The sequence below is a fragment of the Phyllostomus hastatus genome, unplaced genomic scaffold (assembly GCF_019186645.2).
Source record: "Phyllostomus hastatus isolate PE091 unplaced genomic scaffold, TTU_PhHast_1.1 phas_scaffold_585, whole genome shotgun sequence".
Taxonomy (NCBI): Eukaryota; Metazoa; Chordata; class Mammalia; order Chiroptera; family Phyllostomidae; genus Phyllostomus; species Phyllostomus hastatus.
In genome coordinates this window covers 16,651,162-16,658,509 of record NW_025334037.1, presented here as the reverse complement: position 1 = coordinate 16,658,509, position 7,348 = coordinate 16,651,162, and positions in this window count along the sequence as shown.

The window sequence follows — 7,348 nt, the reverse complement described above, 5'->3', positions numbered from 1 at the left end:
AGTTGGGGCAAACAGACGCTCCAACCAGAGCCTTATCCACAGTAGTCTAACCTGCCTCAGAGCAAATGAGCCTGTTTCCTCCAAGCGACCTGTATGGAAATCAGTGGTACTGCTGTTTGCTCCACCCACTGTCCTGTGAAACACAGTCTTGACCTTCTTTTGTAGACCATGGTTTATATTCCATAACTGTTATTTTTTTTGGTCATGATGTGTATAAACAGTAAAATTATCAGTAGATTCATTTAAGAATGTTTGGTGATAGATATCTTTTGTTGGAAAAAGAAATGAATACGAAGTAATTGACCCTTGGACCACGTAGTTAGGAGTGCACATCTGTAATCCAGAGAGGGCTGGCGGATGTTAAATCTCAGAAATTAAAGTGTTAGGTCTTTTAAACCTTTGCTGTTTGGATGATACATCATAAAACAGGCTAATGAGCGCATGATCTATTATTTAAGATTTAGAACTATGAATAATCACAGCGACATCTGCAAAGTGATGTTGAAATTGACACCCAAATAATCGAAAATAGGATCTATCTCTCATGGGCCTTCACTACTTTAAAGCTCTGGGGCAATTATTAAACTTTCCTGAAGTTTGGGGATGTCTCTCTTTTCTTCTGAGTCAGTCAGAAAACTTTTTTCACAAATATGTCTCTTTAATTAAAGTTAAAGAATCAACTACAAAATCAAGTCCTTAATATTTCTCTAGTACAGTGCTGAGTTTCAGAACTCTTTGTCAGGGTGATATTTTATATATATATTCTTTTTTTTTTCCAGAAACTTTTGTCTGTTCTGTTTAAAAGCAATATCTTAAAGGTTAGAGATTATGGCCATAGTTTGATATCCACAATTTAAAATCTTTAGCTGGTAGTTCAACCTTTTTTTTTTTTTTTGAGACTCTAGTGAGGTCTTCACTGCAAATGAAGCCTCCCTAATCTTTACTCATTGTCCACTTACACATGAGTAAATACGTTAAACTGCTCATAAAATGATAAAAATAATTCTGAAGACAAATGCAAAATGACTTCTACAAAGACACAAAACAGTGCATTACAGTCTACTCTGGGTAATGCCTGCCAACATTCCAGAGGCCAGAGATTTGATAAAATACCAATTTAAAGAATGGGAAGAAATGATTTCTTGAATGAAGAATTCCACTTCTTCAGGGTGGGAGCCTAATTCTGGAGGAAAGGTGAAACATATAATTTTTTCTCACCTTTGTAATTCAGCAATTCCTAAGCTAATAAATTAGAGTAAATGGTTGGTCTGAGACATGGAGAAAATTGGATACAGCATGAAAAATTAACAACAGTGTTAATGAGAAAATGGTCGGCTTCTAAGTCCCGTGCTTGAATTTAGTATGCAGGGTGATTAGGTCTTCATAAAGTTGTTTATTAAAAAAAAAGAGTATTTGATCTTTCTTTAATGTCTCCAGATCCTGCCAAGGTCAGAGAAGACAATCTCTGCTTTGTCACATTCCGTTCTGGTGTAAGGGTTGATGGTTTAATGAAATTGTTATAGAAGCGCCAGCGGCCAGTGTGCATCAGACTTGTGTGTGTCACTGGGAGAGCATCTTTCACAAACAATTAGCTCTTTATAAGACATATGATAGTCCTCACATTTATCACATATGTCCATTGCCTCCTGAATAAAAACACCATTTACAACCAACCAAAATTAATCTGGGCCCAACTGAAGAGAAGGGAGTGAACCTCTTGATTTTTTTGCAGCCATGTTAACTCTTTCAAGTCCGATATATACATACCATGTTATGCTCTTTAATGGATGAGCCTTTACCCATTTGTACTTCCTAAGAGATCTTTCTGACATTAAAGTAAGTTTAAAACATCTCTCTTTTCCAGGGGTTATTTGATTGCAAGGAAACAAAACTCCAATTCCAAAAGAAAGTGTTTCTTTTTTTTCAAATAGGATACAGACATGGTAAATAGCAAGAAATAAGCAAGCCTAGGGAGGGAACAAACCAAGAACATCCAGGTACCTCTGTAGCAGTTGTTCATGGATCTTCTGTCTCCTGCTAGGTAACAAATCATCTCATCAGCTTCTTCCTAGACAATGAATTGGTACCCAGGTCACGTGTCCACCCCAATGTAATCAACAGTAGCCAGGTTTATGTAAGACCTAGGGCTACCCCCTTTTGGAAATGAGTGGAATAGGTTGAGTTTAGGTCAGAACAATGTGTTAAAGAAGACAACAGTTTTAGTCTTACTGCCTTACTAATAACTCATCAGCATGAACCATGGAGATTGGTTGAAAGAATGTATATAAATTGATGCAAATCTATCTCTTCTACTAAAGGCGGGGGAGCTGCGGTAATTCATTGCCTTTGATGTGTTGATAGGAATCAGTAGTGTCAGGTTTATTTGCAGGAATACTGACTTAGTAGAAACTCCCCAGACCAGTTTCCTTTGTTTCCTACAATCTAGAGAAATGACTTGGTCAAATTCAGGGATGAATGAGTCAAGCAAAGCTATGAAGTGCTTCTAGAAGATGTTTGAACCTCCCTACATTAAGGATCCATCATTGACTGATTATTTTTTGTTCTATGGTAAAGCTAGGTAATAGGGTACATGGTTAAAAAGATGAACCAGAGATGATAATGGTGGCCAGTAACTCATGTTCTTAGCATCATGTTTGGAACATGGGATTTGGAGTCAGGCAGCTTTGGTTCAGGACAGGATCCTACCACTCGCTCGCTGTGAGGTGTTGATCAAATTATTTAAACTCTGAGCCTCAGTTCCTTCATCATTAAAACAAGAGTGATAACAGTATCGATCTCATAGGATTGTTGAGAGAAGTCAGTGAGAAGACGAATGCAAAGAGCATGGTGCCTGGCATAGGAGAGCCCCCGTTATCGAATAATTTATATCTGCATGTCAGCAGTCACCTTACAACTTATCTCCCCTATTCTTTTTGCAACACTCTAAATTGTACTTTGCATGTGCATGCATAATTATTTTATTTTTTAAAATAAGCCAACAGAAGAATTAGTCAACTAATGATTGATATGGAGGTAATTCTATTCTGGGCCTCAAACTGAAATGTTAAAAGAAAGAGTGGAAGCTGATCAGATACAGGAATCTGTGACTCTGAGCTTGCAAGTGAACCTGGGATTTCATTCAATAAATTTGGTTTCCTCCTTTGTCTCCTTTTTTCTTTTCACTTACATACAGAATTAGATCACACATATGCCAGACAAGCTCTGCAAAGCAAACCACCAGCCACTTGCAAGACTTAAATTTATAGCACCTATAAACTGTACAGTTATATACAAGCCTAAAGAATAAGCAGTCTAGAGGATAAGAAATTTAATAAAAATTGCAGATACACACAGCCAACTAACTGCTAAAGGCTGGAATGGAAATACTTTCAGCAGTGGGTGTGTGCTGCCATTGAATGCTTAAATCAGTACAGGTGGGGGCATTCAAAAGGCTTCTGAGGGGTCAGGTTTCTCCAGGTACTTGGCAAGGTTAGAGTGTCTGTGAATGAATGATTTGCACAGGGGAGGCAGGACAGAGTACTCTTAGTCCCAAAGATTCTCATCTGTTGTGACCAGCAAAAAACCCCAAGTAGGAGGACGGGTCGGAGATTGAAATCCAGAGCCTTGCTGGAACGCGTTGATCCTTAGGAGTAAGCGCCTCAGTATGATAAATATGAGCGCCTCAGGCCCGTTAGGGAATGGAAATTTAAGAACCAGTTAGGTCAAAGATCGGGAAATTTATGACGATTATCTGCGGTTACAGTGTAGAGTGTTGGAGGATGGTTTAAGCCAAGGAGTCCAGTGCCTGTAAATCTTGAGTGATATTAATACCTCTGTGAGCGTGTGTGTACAACGTTTCTGAAAAGATTGATTGCAAAGGCCAGTTCCCAGGAAAGACAAGCAGGTAATTGGCATTTAATTAATGAGAATAAGTTATATTAAATTAAAGACTTATAATCCTTGATTATTTATCTTCCTGTGGCCAGTGTGACAATCCACTCTTAGATTATTAACTCGGCACAGTCTTTCGAGAGGCCAAACTAAACCTTCTGTTCAGACTGTATAAATAAGAATATGTTTGCATCTCAACCATGGGAACAAAATAACTTTGGGAAGCCACAGAGGGTTTTTTTTAACATAAATGATTTCTTAAAAATTAAATCCAGCAGAGTATCCAAGGTATTCTCAGGCATAGTCCAACCTCCAGGTTCCAAAGAGTTGACATGAACTATTGTGCAGCAGAAAGGGCGTGAGCTTAAGGGTCACTCTGGCCTGTGGTTAAGACCCGACTCTGCCTTGGGCATGTTATGGGAAAATAATACCCAGTTGGAATGCATTGTTTTCAAAATTAAATACTGTTAAGTTCCCATGGTCCACTGCCTGTGACATACAATGCCCAATAAAAGTTTTTTCTCTTTCGCTTTCTCCTTTCGTTGTCCATGGTGAGAGAGGTTAGAAAACTATTCCATAACAAAGTGGGAGGATTTCTTCTATCTGGTTTTAACAATTACTATCAAGATACATTAACCAAAACAGTGTGGTTTTGGTGAAGGGATGGAAACATACTTCAATGGAATAAAAAAGAAGTTCAGAACAGACCCACAAAAGTGTGACCAATTTGTTCTTTTTAAAGGTGCAAAGGCAGTTCAACGCAGAGAGGCAGCTCTTCCCAACAAATGGTGTGTCAGAACAATCGGACTTAATATGTAAAAATAAATAAGTAAACTTAGACCTAAACCTCATACCTTATATAAAATTTAACTCAAAATGGTTCATCGACTTAATTATAAAACACAAATGTATAAAACTTTCAGAAGAAAACATAGGAGAAAATACTTACAACCTGGAAATTAGGCAAAGAGTTCTTAGATACAACACCAAAAGCACAATCCATTAAAAAATTGTCCAGCTGGACTTCACTGGTATTAAACACTTTTGTTCTGTCAAACACATCACTTTGAAAATGAAAAAACAAACTACAGGTTGGGAAAAACATTTGTAAATCACAGTATGTCTTGTAGCTAGAATATATTAAAAAGCCTTAAAGTTCAGTTAAATTAACAGTGGGTAAAAGAGCTGAATAGAGACTTTAACAAAGAGAATATATGGATAGCAAATAAGCACATGAAAAGATGTTCAACATAATTAGCCATTAAGGAAGTGAGGTACCACTATTTGCAAATTAAACTACAGTGACATACCACACTGAGATGCCTATGAAAATGGCTAAAATATATGCAAAAAATGAAAATCTGATAATGCCAGGTGTTGATGAGGATGTAGAGCAATTCGAACTCTCGTACATTTCTGATAGGAACACCATATGGTACAGCCACCTGGAAAATTGGTAGGTTTTTCACGAAATTAAACATACATTTACTATATGGTGTAGCAATCTCACACCTGGGTATTTACCCTACACAGTGGTAACAGGTTCACACAAAGACCTGTAGACACATGTTTATAGCATTTCTTCTCATACTCACCAAAAACTTAAAACAACTCAAATGTTCTTCAGCGGGTAAATGGATAAACAAACTGTGGTGTGTCCATACAATGGAATACTACTTGGCAATAAGGAGGAACGAACCATTAATACAAAAACATGGACAAATCTCAAGGACAAGAAAGACAGTGAAAGAAGACAGTCTCAAGAGATTTCATTCTGGATGATTCTATTTACATGAAACTGTCAAAAAGACAAAACTAGTAAATGGGTTGGGAAGGGGTGATATTTGACTCCAAGGGGGCAGCCTGGGAGTGTTTTGGGAGGATGATAGAACTTGACCCTGACTGTGGTGATGGTGGGTACACAAATCCATACATGTGCTATACAACTCACAGAACCACACGCCAAAAAAAAGTCAAATCAACTGTATGTTAATTTTGTTGAATAGTATAAAATATGAAGAAAGAAAAAAGGATTCCATCAAGAAAAAATTCTGCTTTATGGTAGACGAGACAATGCCCTAGAATTCTAGGACTCTATCTGTAAGTATAATTTTTTATTTATTGCACAAATGTTTATTTAGTAGTTCCTGTGTCCACATTGTTTTAGGAGTAGGGTATAAAGCACCAAACAGTACAAAAACTCGTAGGAGCTTGAATCACCATGAATAATGACTAAATGGTGTATCAGATGGTATAGATACTACATGATAAGAGAAATAGGGAATTTGAGGATGTTGTGTTCTCATCTTACATAGGGTGCTTGTGGAAAACAGTTGAACCACTGACACACAGAGAAGCAGAAAGCTATGCAAACACCTTGGGCGAATGTTGCAGACACACAGGGCAGTCTTAGGCAGGATGCCAGTACTGTCCACAAGTCTAGTCAAAGTAGAACCACTCTTGGTGAAACCAAGTGGGAGATCCCTAGAGGATCTTTTGCAGAACCCCAGGATGTGGATGAGGAACACAATGTGAGAACCACTTAGCCAGCCTATCTCTATACAAATCTTACTTGGGTTCAAGGTCAAGAAACCTTTCTTGGCTAAGAAAAATCTCTTACTCAAGGCCATGACGGAACTCTCATCTAAAAATCCCATCAGATGGGGGCATGCTTCAGTCCTAGATGATAAAACCAAAGTCGACTAAAGACCACAGAGAGGATGTCCAGGGTGTGGAGAGAGCAGAAGTCAGCTTGCTCTCCACACAAAGCTACAGCTTTGTGTCCGTAGCAAGGACACAAAGGGGAGGAGACTGGCCACTGGTATCTTTCAGTGAGGCTGTGGACGCCCAGCAAGTATGGAGGAGAGGTAAGGCCAGCCCAGATCTGAGAAAGAGAAATGCATACGTTTAGATTGGAGATGATCTCCAGACTGGCTGCAAGTTGAAGGCTCCCAGATCAAGGCATGGATGTTCAGAGAAGTGGTGGCTGGGAAAAACCCTAGGGTTGACAGAGACCAGCAGGCGGGACAGAGGGAAGACTAGGGCCAAGTCAATAAAGTGCCTAGACCCAAATGTAGATGGCAGGATATTGGATTAATGTGACTGGAAATCAGCTAATATCATGAAGCCTGTTTTCCTTAAGCCTTGGGCATAACTGAAAAAGTACACTTCTTCCCCAGATATTGCTTTTTCTCTAGACTCAATGGCTACTCCTTGAGTTTATCTTGAAGATAATCAAAACTTAAATGAGGAGTATGAATTCTTCCTCTCATCATTCAGTCCCTAACTACCCCACTCTCTTCCTGAGCTGTGCAACTCAGAAAATCCACGGGAATGTGTCCCCTTTAAGAACCAGTGGCTTACAGGGACTGGCTTCCTGCCAGCGTGGAGAAGTAGAGCGGGAGGCATTTAAAGCCCTGTTTGAAAACTGTCATTTTTCCAGCAGCCTCAGATGGGG